At 38.1% G+C, this 18,904-nt stretch overlaps 1 long non-coding RNA gene and 3 other non-coding genes across 6 annotated transcripts in view; all 4 read right to left on the bottom strand.

Moving 5' to 3' along the window:
* Positions 1-18,491, bottom strand: part of LOC149002270 (uncharacterized) — a 28,663-nt gene extending 10,172 nt beyond the window's left edge. For all 3 annotated transcript variants that reach the window (XR_016170199.1, XR_016170201.1, XR_016170200.1), the window contains exon 1: positions 18,319-18,491. This is a non-coding gene — a long non-coding RNA (uncharacterized LOC149002270). The remainder of the gene's footprint in view (positions 1-18,318) is intronic.
* LOC149002273 (small nucleolar RNA snoR113) lies at positions 14,657-14,752 on the bottom strand. The gene has a single exon (XR_016170565.1). It is a non-coding gene; the product is annotated as a small nucleolar RNA snoR113 (small nucleolar RNA).
* Positions 15,998-16,100, bottom strand: LOC149002272 (small nucleolar RNA snoR113). The gene has a single exon (XR_016170566.1). It is a non-coding gene; the product is annotated as a small nucleolar RNA snoR113 (small nucleolar RNA).
* On the bottom strand, positions 17,037-17,134 carry LOC149002271 (small nucleolar RNA snoR113). The gene has a single exon (XR_016170564.1). It is a non-coding gene; the product is annotated as a small nucleolar RNA snoR113 (small nucleolar RNA).
* Positions 18,492-18,904: the final 413 nt, after the last annotated feature.

Genomic DNA, 18,904 nt, shown 5'->3' with positions numbered 1-18,904 from the left:
TTTTTTCTTACAATATTCTCCAACTTCTGGAAATGATAACGTTCGAATTGTTGATGGCTCCTATTCTTCCATTGCTGGAAAAAGGGACCATTCAACACTCTCCATCACTTTCTTTGTCTAAAGTTTTACATGTTCCCTCTTTCTCTACTAACTTGATTTCTATCAGTAGTCTTACACATGACTTGAATTGTAAAGTGACTTTTTTTTTTCCATCTGTGTCTTCCAGGATCTAGTCACGGGGAAGGAGATTAGAAGTGGTAAACTACATAATGGCCTTTATTTGCTCGAGCCGATTGGAGTATTTGCTTCTGCTCTAACTACACTTTCTAATTCGGTCCATCCTGTAAAATCAGACATTCATCAATAGCACCATAGGCTAGGTCACCCCCCTCTAGGAACTCTTAAGAAAATATTTCCTAATTTGGTTTCTTTTTATAATTAGGATAATTTTTTTTGTGAAGCATGCATTTTTGCGAAGCAAACTCGTTCTACTTATTTACCTTCTCTTCATAATAGAAAATCTATTCCTTTTATGTTCATTCATACTGATGTGTGGGGTCCTTACCGACGTGTGTCCATTACTGGCCATAGGTACTTTGTTACTTTTATTAATTGTTACTCTTATTCTACATGGATTTATCTTTTAAAACAAAAAAATGAGGTTTTTCGATGTTTTTTGTGATTTTCATAATATGATTAAAACTCAATTCAATGCCACTGTGAAGATCCTTCACAATGACAATGGCACAAAGTATATTGATGGTGAATTTCAGAGATACCTCTCTAACTTTGGCATAATACACCAGACCAGTTGTGTTGATACGGCTGCCCAAAATGGGGTTGCCGAAAGGAAGAATCGGCATCTTTTAGAGATAGCCGTTCAATTATGATTGATATGAATGTACCTGACCAATACTGGAGTGATGCTATACTCACTACTTCTTACTTTATGAATAAGATGCCCAATAGGATACTTGGTTTTAAATGTCCTAATAAGATTCTCCAAGGAGCCTCTTCTTTTATTATTCCCCCAAAGATTTTTGGATGTGTGTGTTATGCCAGAATCACAGCCCACCAAAGTAAGCTAGCTCCCGTGGCCTACACTGCATATTTTTAGGTATTCTGCTACTCATAAAGGGTACAAATGTTATCATCCTCCTTCTAAGAAAACCATTGTATCCATGGATGTAATTTTTAATGAGTCTTGCCCTTACTATACATCTCTCCAGGGGGAGAGTCCTAAAGGAGAAGTGTTCTTTCCAACTCTAGATCTTCCTATCACACAACAACACAACTTAAGAGTTCAAAAAGAGTTTCCTGATCAGGGGGAGACTTCGGTTAGTATGCATGAGGACTCTAATCCTCCCTCTTCATTTTTTGAACCATATAAAGAACCTAGCTAGGGGGAGACCACTCCTGTAAGGCATACTGTTGAGGTCTTTCAAAACTATATTGACTAGAACAAGGAGATGCAGCTTATCAGAGGAACAATTACAACCGGCTAAAGTAAATGGAGAAAGGTGACACGTTACCACCTCAGTTTCTGCTCTAGAATCAAATTCTACTGTTCCCCTTAAGGTATCTTCTTCTGATCTTCCTATTGCTGTGAGAAAAAGAGTCAGATCTTACACTCAGCATCCTATAGCTAAATATGTCTCTTATGACTTTTTGTCTGACTTTTACCGTGCTTTTAAATCCTCTCATCTATATGTGTTCCTAAAAGTTGGCAGGAAGCCTATGCTAATAAGAGATGGAAAACAGCTATGGTAAAGGAAATGCAGGCAATGAAGAAAAATGACACTTGGGAGTTGGTTACACTTCCTCTAGGAAAAAAATCAGTGGGCTGCAAATGGGTGTTTGTGGTTAAACAAAATATGGATGGATCAATCAACAAATTGAAAGCTAGAGTAATTGCAAAGGGGTTTGCCCAGACCTATGGGATTAATTATCAGAAGACTTTTGCCCTTGTTACGAAACTAAACATTGTCAGAGTTTTGTTGTCTATAGCTGTGAGCAAAGACTAGAACTTGCACCAACTAGACGTAAAGAATGTCTTCTTACATGGGGAGTTAGCGGAAGAAGTCTATATGGAAATCCCACATGGTTTCTCCGATGACAATACTGCAGGGAAAGTTTGTCGATTGAAGAGGTCAATTTATGGGTTAAAACAGTCTCCTAGATACTGGTTTGGACGCCTCCTGAAGGCAACGACTTCTATTAGGTAGCAAAGCAATGCTAATCATATAGTATTTGTCAAGAAGTCAGGTACTAACATCACACTTCTCATTGTTTATGTAGACGATATTGTTATAACAGGGAATAATGGTGAAGAAATTCAAAAGTTGAAGGACTTTCTTGGCAAAGAGTTTAAGATTAAAGATCTACGGAAGTTACAGTATTTCTTAGGGATTGAGGTGGCTCGATCAAAGAAGGGTATATTCCTATCCCAAAGAAAATATGTCCTAGATTTGTTATCAAAAGTGGGAATGTTGGGGTGTAAAGCAGTTGATACCCCTATTGAAGCTGGAGCTAAACTTAAAGAAAAAGAGGGAGAATCAGTGGACAAAGGAAGATACCAAAGGCTCGTAGGGAAGCTTATTTACTTGTCCCACACCAGGCCAAACATCGTTTATGCTGTAAAGATACTGAGCCAATTAATGCATGATCCATATTTAGCTCATATGAAGGCTGTTACCAGAATACTACAGTATTTGAAGGGAACTCCTGGAAAAAGGAATACTTTTGTCACCCACTGATAATCTAAAAGTAGAGGCATACACTGATGCAGACTAGGCTAGATCTCCAGAAAGGAAGTCAATTTCAGGTAATCTAGTTACTTGGAGAAGTAAGAAACAGAATGTGGTAGCTTTATCCAGTACCGAAGCTGAATATAGAGCTATGGTTCGTGGAGTTTGTGAGCTACTATGGTTGAAAGGCTTGCTGCAAGATATTAGAGTCCAAGTTCCAAACACTATAATGTTATATCGTGACAACAAGGCTGCTATTAGTATTGCTAATAATCCAGTGCAACATGATCGAACTAAGCACATTGAAATTGACAGGTCTTTTGTTAAAGGAAAGTTGGAACAAGGGCTTATCTGCATGCTTTTTATAAGGTCTGGAGACCAAGTAACAGATGTTTTCACTAAGGGTTTAAAAGAAAGAGATTTCATTCCTATTGTAGGCAAGTTGGGCATGACTAATATATATGCCTCAACTTGATGGGGAGTGTTGGATTCTACTAGGAGTTCAATTAGGGTTTGTATTCATGTAGAATTATATTCCTTGTAATAGTGTACTTTCCACTTAATTATAAATAAAGGGCTTGAGATCATTGATCAAATTAAGCCATTCTACCAATATCGTGTTTCTCAACAATTATGAGGTTCACAACTAAATTTTCCTTATCAAAGTGTACAGTAGAAGGTCATTTGTGCTAAGATGAAAAGCATATACAAGATACCATATATATATATATATATATACACACACACACACACACACAAAGTGGATTATTAATTCCACCTAACCATCAGAGCAACAATCCTTGAGATTCTATCAAAACCTGTATTGATGGCACCCAGTTCCATACCTTTCCATCTCCCATAAGGCCCTTAGCAGACTTATAATCACATCTAAGGATTGTTCTTTAGCTGCCAACCCTGCTAAATACTCGATAATTGAATTGAACTCTCTAAAAGAATGGGATATCTTCCATGTAATCATCCCCAACCAGCTCCTCAAACTCCTCCATCATTGCAAAACACACCATGGGAGCTGATTTTTATTGACCAAGCAAACCACTGCCATACAGTCACACTTAACCCATAATTTATCAAGTCCCAACTATCTAGCTTTTTCAAGTCCTGTCAGTGATGCCTAAAATTGTGCTTAGAATCTATTTTGATCCCTAAAAACGATTTGAACACAGCCACCATTTGAGCCCTCTCATTCCTTGTTATTCACCATGCACCAGCCAACCCTGGATTCCCTAATGAGTTACCATCAATATTCAATTTATACTAACCTTCTGAAGGCTCTGCCATAACACATAAGATGGAGGTGCCCTAATGTGTTAACATACACCTGCATTCCCTGAACTCTTGTTACACACCAGGCGGCCACAGCTACATTGCCTTCCCTTTCCTTTTCTACCAGTCTGCCAACTTTAGGTGACTCTAGGTCCCATGTAGTGCAAAACCAATCGTAGAATTGAGCCCAAACATTCACACGAATCAACAACAAATAAAAGCATGTTCCACCCTTTCTTCCTCTGCTTTGCGCATAACACACCTTGCAGTTAATGAAATCCCATACCTTTCACCAGACCATCGACTAGAAACCTACCCAGTAGAATTTTCCACCCAAATATACTCTATCGAGGCTGCACCTTCTACCCAAAATAAGCTTCACCCACACTCTCTTTGGATGCTGTTTTTCGTATAACATTTCATGACAATCTAGCGGTGTTAAGAAACACTATGTTGGTAGAATGGCTTATGGATCAATGATCTCAAGCCCTCTATTTATAATTAAGTGGAAAGTACACTATTACAAGGAATAGAATTCTACATGAATACAAACTCTAATTTAACTCCTATACAAACTCTAATTGAACTCCTAGTAGAATCCAACACTCCCCCTCAAGTTGAGGCATAAATATTAGTCATGCCCAACTTGCTTACAATAGGAAGGAAATCTCTTTCTTTCAAACCCTTAGTGAAAACATCTACTACTTGGTCTCTAGATCTTACAAAAGGCATGTAGATAAACCATTGTTCCAACTTTCCTTTGACAAAAAACCTGTCAATTTCAATGTGCTTAGTTCGATCATGTTGCACTGGATTATTAACAATACTAATAGCAGCCTTGTTGTCACAATATAGTATCAAAGGGTTTGGAACTTGGACTCCAATATCTTGCAGCAAGCCTTTCAACCATAGTAGCTCACAAACTCCACGAACCATAGCTCTATATTCAGCTTCGGTACTAGATAAAGCTACCACATTCTGTTTCTTACTTCTCCAAGTAACTAGATTACCTCCAACAAAGGTACAGTAACCTGAAATTGACTTCCTTTCTGGAGATCTAGCCCAATCTGCATCAGTGTATGCTTCTACTTTTAGATTATCAGTGGGTGACAAAAGTATTCCTTTTTCCAGGAGTTCCCTTCAAATACTGTAGTATTCTGGTAACAACCTTCATATGAGCTAAATATGGATCATGTATTAATTGGCTCACTATCCCTACAGCATAAGCGATGTCTGGCTTAGTGTGGGACAAGTAAATAAGCTTCCCTACCAGCCTTTGGTATCTTCCTTTGTCCACTGGTTCTCCCTCTTTTTCTTTAAGTTTAAATCCATCTTCAATAGGGGTATCAACTGCTTTACACCCCAACATTCCCACTTCTGATAATAAATCTAGGACATACTTTCTTTGGGATAGGAATATACCCTTCTTTGATCGAGCCACCTCAATCCCTAAGAAATATTGTAACTTCCCTAGATCTTTAATCTCAAACTCTTTACCAAAAAAGTCCTTCAACTTTTGAATTTCTTCACCATCATTCCCTGTTATAACAATATCGTCTACATAAACAATGAGAAGTGTGATGTTAGTACTTGACTTCTTGACAAATACTGAATGATCAACATTTATTTACTTGTACCCAATAGAAGTTGTTGCTTTCAGGAGGCGTCCAAACCAGCATCTAGGAGAGACTGTTTTAACCCATAAATTGACCTCTTCAACCGACAAACTTTTCCTGCAGTATTGTCATCGGAGAAACCATATGGGATTTTCATATAGACTTCTTCTGTTAACTCCCCATATAAGAAGACATTCTTTACATCTAATTGGTGCAAGTTCTAGTCTTTGTTCACAGCTACAGAAAACAGAACTCCGACAGTGTTTAGTTTTGCAACAGGGGAAAAGGTCTCCTGATAATCAATCCCATAGGTCTGGGCAAACCCCTTTGCAACTACTCTAGCTTTCAACTTGTTGACTGATCCATCCATATTTTGTTTAACCACAAATACCCATTTGCAGCCCACTGGTTTTTTTCCTAGAGAAAGTGTAGCCAGCTCCCAAGTGTCATTTTTCTTCATTGCCTGGATTTCCTCTACCATAGCTACCTTCCATCTCTTATCAGTATAGGCTTCCTGCCAACTTTTAGGAACAGATATAGATGACAAAGAGGATATAAAAGCACGGTAGGAGTCAAACAAAGAGTTATAAGAAACATATTTAGCTATAGGATGTTGAGTACAAGATCTAACCCCTTTTCTAACAGCAATAGGAAGATCAAAAGAAGATACCTTAATGGGAACAATAGAATTTGATTCTAGAGCAGGAGACTGAAGTGGTAACGTATCACCATTCTCCACCTGCTTTAGCCGGTTGTAATTCTTCCTCTGATAAGTCTGCACCTCTTTATTCTGGTCAATCTGGTTTTGAAAGACCCCAACAATGTGTCTCACATGAGTGGTCTCCCCCTGGCTAGGTTCTTCACATGGTTCAGAAAACGAAGGGGGAGGATTAGAGTCCTCAGTTATAATGGTCGAAGTCTCCCCCGGTCAGGAAACTCTTCTGGGACTCTTAAGTTGTGTTGGTGTGTGATAGGAAGATCTTAGAGTCGGAAAGAACACCTCTCCTCTAGGACTCTCCCCTAGGACTCTCCCCCTAAAGAGGTGTATAGTAAGGGCAAGACTCATTAAAAATTACATCCATGGATACAATGGTTTTCCTGGAAGGAGGATGATAACATTTGTACCCTTTTTGAGTAGCAGAATACCCAAAAAATGCAGCATAGGCCGCGAGGAGCCAGCTTACTCTGGTGGGCTGTGATTCTAGCATAACACACACATCCAAAAACCTTTGGGTAAATAACAAAAGAAGAGGCTTTCTGAAGAATCTCATTAGGACATTTAAAACCAAGTATCCTACTGGGCATCCTATTCATAAGGAAAGAAGCAGTGAGTATAGCATCACTCCAGTATTGGTCAGGTACATTCATACAATCATAATAAAACGGGCTATCTCTAAAAGATGCCGATTCTTCCTTTCAGCAACCCCATTTTGGGCAGCCGTATCAACGCAACTGGTCTAGTGTATTATGCAAGAGTCAGAGAGATATATCTGAAATTCACCATCAATATACTCTACGCCATTGTCACTGCGAAGGATCTTCACAGTGGCATTGAACTGAGTTTTAATCATATTATGAAAATCACGAAAACATCAGAAAACCTCATTTTTTTTGTTTTAAAAGATAAATCCATGTAGAACGAGAGTGACAATTAATAAAAGTAACAAAGTATTTATGGCCAGTAATAGACACACGTCGGCAAGGACCCCACACATCAGTATGAATTAACATAAAAAGAATTGTTTTTCTATTATGAAGAGAAGGTAAATAAGTAGAACGAGTCTGCTTCGCAAAAATGCAGGCTTCACAAAAAAAAAATTATCCTCATTACAAGAAAAAACTAAATCAGGAAATATTTTCTTAAAGAGTTCCTAAAGGGGGTGACCGAGCCTACGGTGCCACTGATGAAGGTCTGATATTACCGAATGGACCTGATTAGAAGATGTAGTCAGAGCAAAAGTAGATCTTCAATTGGCTCGAGCAAATAAAGTCCATTGTGTAGTTTACCACGTCCAATCTCCTTCCCCGTGACCAGATCCTGGAAGATACAGTAAAATGGGAAAAATGTCACTTTACAATTCAAGTAATGTGTAAGACTACTGATAAAGAGCAAGTTAGTAGAGAAAGAAGGAACATGTAAAACTTTAGACAAAGAAAGGGATGGAGAATGTTGAATGGTCCCTTTTCCAGCAATGGAAGAATAGGAGCCATCAAGAATTAAAACTTTATCCTTTCCAGAAGTTGGAGAATATTGTAAGAAAAAAGAGGATAAACATGTCATATGATCTGTGGCTCCTGCATCAATAATCCAAGGAGTAGAAACTGAAGAAACTTGGAAGCTTGTAAAAGTTTTACCTGAAGTAGCAAGGTAGGAGTTGGTTTGGTTAGTAGAGGAAGCAGTGGTATAGGTTGTACCGGCAGTAGAAGATTTCAGAATACGTCGCAGAGTAGCTAACTCCTCCTGTGAAAGACCAACATCTGCAGAGGGTGTTGTGGAAACTGTCTCAAAAATATGAGCTTTCGGTTTTCCTCTTAACTATGAGCTTTCGGTTTTCCTCTTTTTTGTGCTCTTTTTTGCTCAAAATCAGCAGGCTTCCCATGGAGTTTCCAACAATTGGCCTTGGTATGATATGGTTTGTGACAGTGCTCACACTTTGACAATCTCCTTAGCCGGATCAAATTTAGTGCAAACAGACTGTAAGGCTAATTTCTCCACAATAGGAGCATGAAGCATGGTTAATCGCCGGCTTTCCTCACACTGAACAAGTGCATAAGACTGTTCTAGTGTAGGAAAGGGAGAACGACTTAATACTTGCACTCTGATCTGATCACTCCACATTCAAACCTGCCAAGAAGTCATATACCCGAATCTTATCAATGTGCTTCCTATAAGTAGTCACATCATCTGGATTAGTGGGGTGATAATCCCCATAATGATCCAACTTTTGCCAAAGAAAGTGCAACTCAGCATAATATTGGGCCACAGTCAGTTCTTTTTGGGTAGTCTTATGAAGCTTTTTTCGTAGCTCATAAACCTGTGCATCATTCCCCAACTATCCATATGTTTCAGTAGTAGCCTTCTAGACATATGTTTCAGTAGTAGCCTTCCAGATTTGGGCTGCAATATCAAGTAATAGATATCCACGGGCAATATTTGGAATCATGGAATTCAAAAGAAATTATATAATAAGAGTCATTCGAGATCCATTTTTCCTTTGAAACACCTGAGGTAGTAGGTTTGATAGTGATGCTCATAATGTGTCCAACAAAGTCCTCTTCTGGTAATATTCAGGTAAGCAGATCGGGACCAAATCAAATAATTTGTCCCATCAAAGCTTACCAAAAGAGGATGAAGAGTGGGGTAATGTTCGGAGCCAGTGGGAGTAGGAGTACCATCAATAGTTGTCATGTTGACAAAATTATCTGCAGTTCTTCAGTCTTCAACCTTTCGAAGTAACAAAAATGTTGCAGAATGCAATAGCCGAACAACCCAAAACAATTCTAAGTAATGATAACACGTGAAAAGTAGCTCCTTAGGTTACCTTCAATTAGTATATTGTTGAACCAAAAGTACACTAGGAAAGTTTTTAGGAAAAACTGGAGGGACACAACCGGTCCACTTAAATACCAGACTCTTTAGACAAAATTTTCCTAGACATGCACTTAATCACCTAATATACATTTCCAAGATACCCGAAAAGAAAACAAACACGGTCCAAAGAGCAATGGGTCCAAATACCTTTTCTTTTTTTTTTGGAAAATGACAAATACATTCCTAACAAATCTGAATTTATAATTAAGTCCCTAAAATTATGCAAATTTACACAGAAGTCCCTAAAACTGTGTAAATTTGCAAATAAGTCCTTGAAAATGTGTATTTATACATAAGCCCCTGAAAATTTATAACTTTTCAAATAAGCCCCTGACAATATGCAGAATTATCAAAATATCCCTAAAAGAGTTTAAATTTACAAAACCAAGCCCCTCTAACCTACGATTGTTGTTCCGTGGAGGAGAAGGGAGGAGAAGAAAACCTGGTCCGATTCAAAGCAGGGCAGCTTCTTCTCTTCTACTTGCCTCTTTTTTTTCTTCTACTTGCCAGCAGCAAGCAGCGGTGAGTTTTGAGCGATGCAACAAACGGCGACAAGCAGAGGCAGTGGTGCTTCTCTTCTTCTCTTTCTTTTCTTCTTCTTTCCTTCTGATTTTTTTTTCTTTCTATTGTGGTAATCAGGGAGCTAGTTACATAAAGTTTCAGAAAAGTGAGAATTTCTGAAAAATTCTGCAACGGTGGTTGCAAAAGAAAGATAGAGAAATTCTGCAATTAGTTTTGCAGGAAATCTGCGATGGGTTTTGGAGGAAAAAAGAAGAAAGATCCTAATCGAACTTAGGCTCTAATGCCATGTTGAGAAACACTATGTTGGTAGAATGGCTTATGGATCAATGATCTCAAGCCCTCTATTTATAAATAAATGGAAAGTACACTATTACAAGGAATAGAATTCTACATGAATACAAACTCTAATTTAACTCCTATACAAACTCTAATTTAACTCCTAGTAGAATCCAACAGAAAAGCCCCATTAAAAGATCCCTTTCAGTAGCATACATCCACTTCATCATGTCATCACAATCTAATCTGGTGGGCCACATCATAAAATTTGCATTCAGTATGTGACAATTAAGGCAATTAAACACAAAACTCCTAATGGTTTTGGCATCTTTGAGCCATGTATAGGACCACTTTGTTTGCATCACTGGATGGGAAGATCTTCCCTCACATAGACTAATTGATTGCAACTTTTAGGCTCCAAGTCTACCATATGACCCATATGTATTACAAATTCTATGCTAAACTCAAATTTGATCTAGAGATGATAAAGCTAAATTGTTGAGCAATTTTATATCTTTAACACGTATTGGACTGAAACTTGGGAAACCAATAGGTTATGATTTGGAACATAAAGCTCCAAGTGGCAGATATTTGGGTAGTAGTTAAGCTTCTTTACACGGAGTATTAGAATAATTCTCCCACAGCTAAAACTGAAATGCTGACAGAAAATATTTTTGACAAATTTATCTATTCTACAAATGAAAAACCTATGCAATTTCAATAATTTCTTGTTCAACTCTAGCAAGTATTTCAATTCAACAAGAATTTAGAAACCATAGGCAGGATTAGAGATTTTAAAAGGTAATAAAAGAAATCAGTATATCTTGATCAGTTCATGCACAAAGGTACCTGCATCAAGTCAAAAATTCAGCAACCAAGCAACTGTTTATGAATTCTTATCATCAAATCTAATGCGCCATCTTGGAGAAACTTGGTATGGGATTAAGTTTGTACAAGATTTTCCTCAAATAGAGCAAATGAAAAGAACTTTCTGTTGAACAGAGCATACATCTCGCCATTATTAGCTTTTATTTGCATAGTCACATTTGTAGGTTTGAGTAACAAAGAGTCACCACTTACTGCACTCACAAGGGAATATTAAGAAGATATGTTACACCACCAACCTAGAAACCATGTTCATCTCTCAGCTTTTCATGTTCTTGAAAAGACGATAGTATGCAATTTTATTCTACTAGTGTCAAAGCAGAAGCTATTCTAAAATTTTCCCATGTCAAAACCCAAAACTTCTTCCAGAACAAATCTCCAAGCATCTTGTCAGAAAAATATGTACCATATGTCACTCCCTTCAAATACTGTTTATTATTTATAAACAAATCTCTATACTTCCATTTTACTGTAGGTTCATTGAAATCTTTTAAGGGGCTGGGGGAAGCTTCAAATTTGCCACAGTTGTACGTTATATCACAAATATACATGCCTTTAGTATTAAAAAATAAATAATATAATAATAATAATAATAATAATAATAATAATAATAATAATAATAATAATAATAATAATAATAATAATAATAATAATAATAATAATGTAGATACCGAATTTGAATGATCAAAACAGTACCCAAATAGGACCTTTTCACAGGGAGTCAATTGCAAATATGATGGACATAAGGTAGATAAAATTCAGATATAATAGAAGGCTGAAAACCGAAGTGGTAGAACAAGGATATTGGTTTAAGAACAAGGACTAACTAGGTCTTCAAAACAGTAGTATGCTATAAAGAAGAATGGATGGAACAATATAAGAGAATTAAGAGAACAATAAGGACAACAAAGTAACATGTAACACCCGGGCTTCTCACCGCAAGGTGGATCGATTGGATCAAACACCAACCTTCCTTGATCAAACACAAGGAATCTTAACACCCGGGCTTTTCACCGCAAGGTGGATCGATTGGATCGAACACCAATCTACCTTGATCAAACACAAGGGTTCTCCAAAGAGGAGGAATGCTAGCAAGCAATTTGATTTCAATTCATAAGTTGTTTTTTCACCATTTACATAAGTCTCTTTATATAGCATTCTCAAGAGACAAAAACATTAATGGTAACATCCAACCACTAGCTAACACAACCTACTACAAACATCAATGGAAACATCCAACTACTACCCAACACCACTAGTCAAAACAATAATGGAAATATCCACCAACTATACCCCACCACTAACCAACACCACCTACTAGCTCCTTTTGTTGACTTTTCAAAGCTAGACTTGGGCTTAGTTCAAAATAGTGGGCTGATATTCTTCTTCCACTAAAGTGATCCAAGCCCATGAAACCATGGGCTCATTTTAACCCACTTCAATAGTCCTAGCCCATGCAAGCCATGGATTGTTTTGGGTCATGTCCTTAGGCTTTAATGGGCTTGAGCTTTGGGCTTTTCTCTCTTTTGTATTTGCTGCCAATTCTACATCAACTCTCCCCGGCTTGAAAACATTCGTCTCCGACGAATGGATGAATGATATGTAACGCTCACACCAATCGGGATCGAGTTTCTCGAAGTTGCCAGCATGAATCCAAGTGCTCTCATGTCGTGGATGATTCTTCCATTTGACGAGGAAAGTATGGTATCCAGTGCTACGACGAGTGGTTTTGTAAGAGTCATCCAAAACCTCTTCAATGATGTTAGTGATTGGTGGCTTGAGTTGGGGCAGCCTCAACATTTGTTCAGTGTCTCCCTCATCAGAGTGGTGTCGCCATGAGCCGTCCTTCTTTGGAGTGAGTAATGGCGGTACAACACATGGACTTAAGCTCTCTTGAATGACTCCTTTATGTGGCAACTCATCCACCTGTCGTTTGAAGTCATTGTGCTCTGCTAGGCTGAGGTGATAGGTCGGAAAGTTTGGTAACACCATACTCGATACCAAATCAGTGGCATGCAAAATATCGTGCATAAGAGGTAGCTCATTAGGCAACTCATCAGGAACCACCTTAAGGCAATCAGAAGGCAACTGTTTGATAAGTGGAGGGAATGTCACCTTAGGTTGAGGGGTAACTTCTCTTGTAACAGGAGCCAATACCAGCCCTGTGTTATGGCTAGTGTGAATGAACTCCTGGTGTTCAAGCTTTACCTTTTGAGAATCACCAACATGCTCATTGAATTTAGGTAACTCTTTGATGGGTGGAGGGTGTGGAGCATGAGTAGAGGTAACAACTTTAGCCTCCATTGCTGAGCGCCTCTCTTCCTCGTGCTTGTGACTTGCAGTGAGTTGGTTGCTCAATTGTTGCAACATCCCCATCATTTGTGCCATAAGTTCAGTATCCAATCCAGAAGTTTTACTCCCTGTCATGGCTTTGATACCAAATAATGTAGATACCGAATTTGAATGATCAACCAGTACCCAAATAGGACCTTTTCAAAGGGAGTCAATTGCAAATATGATGGACTTAAGGTAGATAAAATTCAGATATAATAGAAGGCTGAAAACCGAAGTGGTAGAACAAGGATATTGGTTTAAGAACAAGGACTAACTAGGTCTTCAAAACAGTAGTATGCTATAAAGAAGAATGGATGGAACAATATAAGAGAATTAAGAGAACAATAAGGACAACAAAGTAACATTTAACACCCGGGCTTCTCACCGCAAGGTGGATCGATTGGATCAAACACCAACCTTCCTTGATCAAACACAAGGAGTCTTAACACCCAGGCTTTTCACCACAAGGTGGATCGATTGGATCGAACACCAATCTACCTTGATCAAACACAAGGGTTCTCCAAAGAGGAGGAATGCTAGCAAGCAATTTGATTTCAATTCATAAGTTGTTTTTTCACCATTTACATAAGTCTCTTTATATAGCATTCTCAAGAGACAAAAACATTAATGGTAACATCCAACCACTAGCTAACACAACCTACTACAAACATCAATGGAAACATCCAACTACTACCCAACACCACTAGTCAAAACAACATTGGAAACATCCAACTACTACCCAACACCACTAGTCAAAACAATAATGGAAATATCCACCAACTATACCCCACCACTAACCAACACCAACTACTAGCTCCTTTTGTTGACTTTTCAAAGCTAGACTTGGGCTTAGTTCAAAATAGTGGGCTGATATTCTTCTTCCACTAAAGTGATCCAAGCCCATGAAACCATGGGCTCATTTTAACCCACTCCAATAGTCCTAGCCCATGCAAGCCATGGACTGTTTTGGGTCATGTCCTTAGGCTTTAATGGGCTTGAGCTTTGGGCTTTTCTCTTTTTTGTATTTGCTGCCAATTCTGCATCAATTAGTATATGCATGCATCCACATGCTATGTGGTCCATGTATAAGCTTATCAACATATTTAACAAAACTTAAGGGGGGAACCTTGTACGCGAGTAACGGCTCTTTTTTATTCCAGAGTTGTTGGTGCAGGAAGGTTAGTAGGAGAACTAGATCTGAATCAAGTTTTGAACCAAATGGATTGGTTTGAATCAGAACAATACAAACCAAATCTAAGGCGTCAAGATATGTAACACATTAGTTAAACTGATCAATCTGACCAGTTATACTGCATCTATGTGTATAACAATGTAACCATACATATGAGCAATGGACATCCCAAGGAAAATAAATTGGATTTTGTCAGAAATTATCCAGACATGCTAAGCAAGTACCTAATAAGTCTCATCATTCTGCTGCCAAATGGATGAAATCCAAAGCAGTCGTAAGACTGGCATTTTTGTCATCATTGCCAGCAAAAACCATACCATATGTTAGTCACCAAGGTTAGGGTATGAAAGAAATGTAAAACTATAGAGGCCTGCTAGAGTAGAATGATGTGATAGGATTTGTCTAGATGAGTCCGAGCCCAGTAGTGGTGATGTAGGTCCCAAGACCTACACCAGGTGGAAGGCCAAGGTACAAGATAAACCCTGGACTTGCTGCCCAGCAGCACAACAGCTGCCTTAAAGTGGCCAAAACTTTTCTTTTTTTTTTTCAATTAAACAATGGAATAGAACATACTTAATTATTGAATAAAATAATCAGTCTACTGTTTAGAATTATGCCACTTTACTGCTATTAATCAGAATAGTGTTCCCAGCTCTTGGTAAGGAACCTCCAAGCATTTGAGATAGATTATTTGCGAAGTCAAGCAAGGATCTCTTATTGGTTGTGGATTTCAACCTACATAAGCCATCTCAGCTCCTTGAGAATCATGAGAAGGCTCCCCACTGGCAGGCAACATCCCTCTTGTCTCCTCCCCTTTTTAATTTAAATTTGAATCCCCAATCCAATTCAATCCCTTCTCTGACCTAAAAACTCCATAATCAGCCATCAGAATTTTGTTAAAAAGTACAGCCATATAAGCCCCTCACTGCCACTAATCCTGAATCCAAGTTTTCCCCCATTTTGACAAGCCGAATCCTAGATTCCTTAATGCCCTAATCCAAATCCCAAACCTTGATTTCTTAACACTGGAATCCAACCAAACTTGACGAGCAACTCCTAAGCAGCAAATCATAGGTTCAATCCAAGTTGGAACCCAAAAAGTGAAGCCTTAAGTCCCCCAAACCTATCTCAAGAAGTTTTCTCTGAAATCCTCTCCAGGGAAAAAATTTCCCCTTTTACCTTAACTCAACCAAAACTTCACCCAATCCTTCCTAGCCTATATTAAAAGCCTATCTAGCATCAAACCCTACCAGAGAAGTCCTAATTTAGCCCTAAATCTTGTTCTGCCTTTAGATATTGGTTATTGGCCCTTACACATATAAGGCTACATCAAGTGGGGATGAGCTTCATAACATTTCTATAATGAGACTAGTCATCATTACAAATTGAATAAACATTGAAAGGGAAATGGCTAAAAAACTGTGAGAAAGAGCGGACAGATGGAACTTAACACAACACCTTTATGGTTTTATGTATGTAAGTGTAATAATACAAACAAGAAATGAACATCCCCAGGGAAATAGATTTGATCAGCTGTAAATAATTCTGACTGGCTCTAGAAGCATCTTTGTTATGTTTTATCATACTACTAACAAATGGATATCTTGCAATCCAAAAGAGTTGTAAGCCCCGCCTTTTTCTTATCATTGCCAGCAAGAACATACCATATGACCCACCAAGCCCAACAGTAGCAGGGGTATCATGCATTGTGGTACACGTTGATGCCAAAAACAGCATCATGATACACTTGTGCACCAAGTGGGTATGAAATAATATGGAACTACAGAAATGCATGGGATTTAGCTATGGGTTGCCATAGCAGAATGGTGCAATAGGATTTATATTTCTGAGTCTGAGATTAGTGGAGGGGGGGGGGGGTGAGCCATAGGGCCTATATCTTATATAGACATTGAGAATAACCATCATTACATACTCAAATAAGGATTTAAAGGTGAAGTATCTTGGGTAAATTATTGAAAGAGGAAGTGCTAAAAAGAGGAGTGAGGAAAATTATAACTCATTGCTACAGTTAAAATTGTACAAAGGTATAACAACATACACAAGGAATGAACATCCCCAAGGAAATAGATGTGATCCCAGTTTTAATTAATCTTGACTGGCTTAGCATGTAACTTTAGGAGGAATCATCATTGAAATACCAAATGGCTGAAATCAAATGCAGCTCTAAGCCTGGAATTTTTGTCATTATTGAAAACTACCATATGACCTCCTAGACCCCACAATGGCAGAAGCCCCATGCATTGTTGTACACACTTTTGCAAGCAAAAACATTACCAAATGTTATTGCACTGAGAGGATATAAAACAAAATGGCCAGACAAGAGCAAGGGCTTTAGCTATGGCTTGGCGTAGCAGGATTATGTGGCTATGTCTGAGCCCAGCACCAATGATACTAACCATCAGTATAAACTCAACTGAAGATTGATAGGTAAATGGCTTAAATACAGAGTGAAAAAGATTAACTACATGAAACTTAATACCACACCTAAATGTATAAGGTGTAACAACATAGATGAAGAATGAACATTGCCAGAAAATAGAATTGATCCTAGTTTTAAGTAATCCTGACTGGCTCAGCAAGCGCCTTTAGTAAGTCTCATCTTTCTACTACCAAATGGATGAAATCCAAAGCAGCTGTAAGCCCAGCCTTTTGGTCGTCATTGCCAGCAGGAACATTACTATATCCTGGTGCACCATATGGGTATGATTAACATCCAAGAACATCAAGTGCTAGGGCTTTAGCAATGACTTGCCATATTAGAATAGCCAAACAGGCTTTACATAGCTGAGAGTTATATCAACTACAATGCAAATAAAATCCACAAAAAAAAAAAAAAAAAAAAAAAAATTAAGAAGATGCGATTGACCGTATCTGGGAACAATATTAGAGTGATCTTGGTAGGGATCAGTAACAATGGAATAGAAACTGTAGCAAGTCAATCCTTTCCATAATGTCACCAGTCAAAATGTTAAAAAAACATATTTATTTTTTTATGAGAAAGAGAAATACTAATATATTTTAGCTGAATAGAACAATTACAGTTGAAAACATACTTGGCCATACTAGTGCCTATCTCGGCATTTCCTAAGGTTAAATTTAGTAGCCATTGTTTGAGGGTATGGGATCTGAAGTCACATATTTGCTTATTAGCACTTTGTAGTTCGGTCAAAATTTGGATCAGTTTTAGAGGGCATTGTGTGCTCTTCTTTCCTTGTAGGAGGGGTTGTAGGCATTGTTAGAGGAAAATATTTGATAAACCCAAATGTTAGACAATACATCATAGTAATCAGTACCCCCCCCAGTCCCAGAAAGACATAATGTCAATTTAGAGTATAAACATGTAGTTGTAGAATAGAAAAAATTACCCTGGCACAAACAAAAAAAACACTTTAGATGATACTTCTACTGTGTTCATATGATTCCAAAACAGCCAAACATGTAATATGCAGATAAAACGATTTCTGCACTCAGAATCTCCAGATTAATGGAAAAACATTTTCACTTCGTAACTCTGCTGTATGGAGAGGATCCCGACACTACAAAACATTCAATAATCTACAGATGAACAAACTATTTCTGCATTCAGGACATCCAGATTAATGAAAAATCTCTTGCACCAAGTATTTGAACTCTATTGAGATGATTCCAAAACAGAAAAACATATATTTACAAATGATTAACCACTAAAAATATTTATCTGCACTCAATATATCCAGATCAACGAAAAATCAATTTCACCAAGCACTTCTACTGTATGAAGAGAGATAATCTACAGATGACAAGGCACTGAAACGGTTTCTGTACTCGGATCTTGTGAAGATAGAATAAAGACGGATTAAGAAAATTTACCAGTTCCTTTGGTTTGCTTGGGAACCACTGAACTCCAATCACTGGTCCATAGTGACGGCAGCAAATACATTCCTTACCTTTAAGAAGTCTATAGTCTTCAAGTCGCACGCGCCATTTAAAATTCTCGCCATAAAGGAAAGCAGTTTCTTTATGGGAATCGTGCGCTGCAACTTGTCATCATGCTGGAGTGCTGGTCTTTGACAAACCCAATGGAGTTCAATAAGGTTGTGTTTGTTTGCAAAGGTGGATGGGAAAAAAAACATGTGGTCCTGTAATAGGGTGAGAGAAAAGGAAAGGAAAGGAAAGGAAAGGAAAGGAAAATGTTTTGTAGAAAAATAATAGGGGTGGGTCCCACTTTTTACTTTTTCCCAACTTTTCCACAAAATCCTACCAAATATGTGGGATTTTAAAATAGCATGGGGTGGGAAAGTTGGGCTGCCACATCAGCAGACAAGTTTCCTTGAATCAAGGAAACTTGTCTCCCACTTTCCCATCCCAAGCACCCAAGCAATCTATCATTTTGAGATTTAAAGGAAAAGTAAGAAATCTACACTTTTTTCAAGAATTTTCCCCCCATTTTTTCCCA

This window comes from Hakea prostrata, chromosome 10 (assembly GCF_041222555.1).
Source record: "Hakea prostrata isolate BN-2017 chromosome 10, UWA_Hpros_2, whole genome shotgun sequence".
NCBI lineage: Eukaryota > Viridiplantae > Streptophyta > Magnoliopsida > Proteales > Proteaceae > Hakea > Hakea prostrata.
The sequence above is the reverse complement of the archived record's forward strand: the minus strand, read 5'-3'. Positions and strand labels throughout refer to the sequence as shown.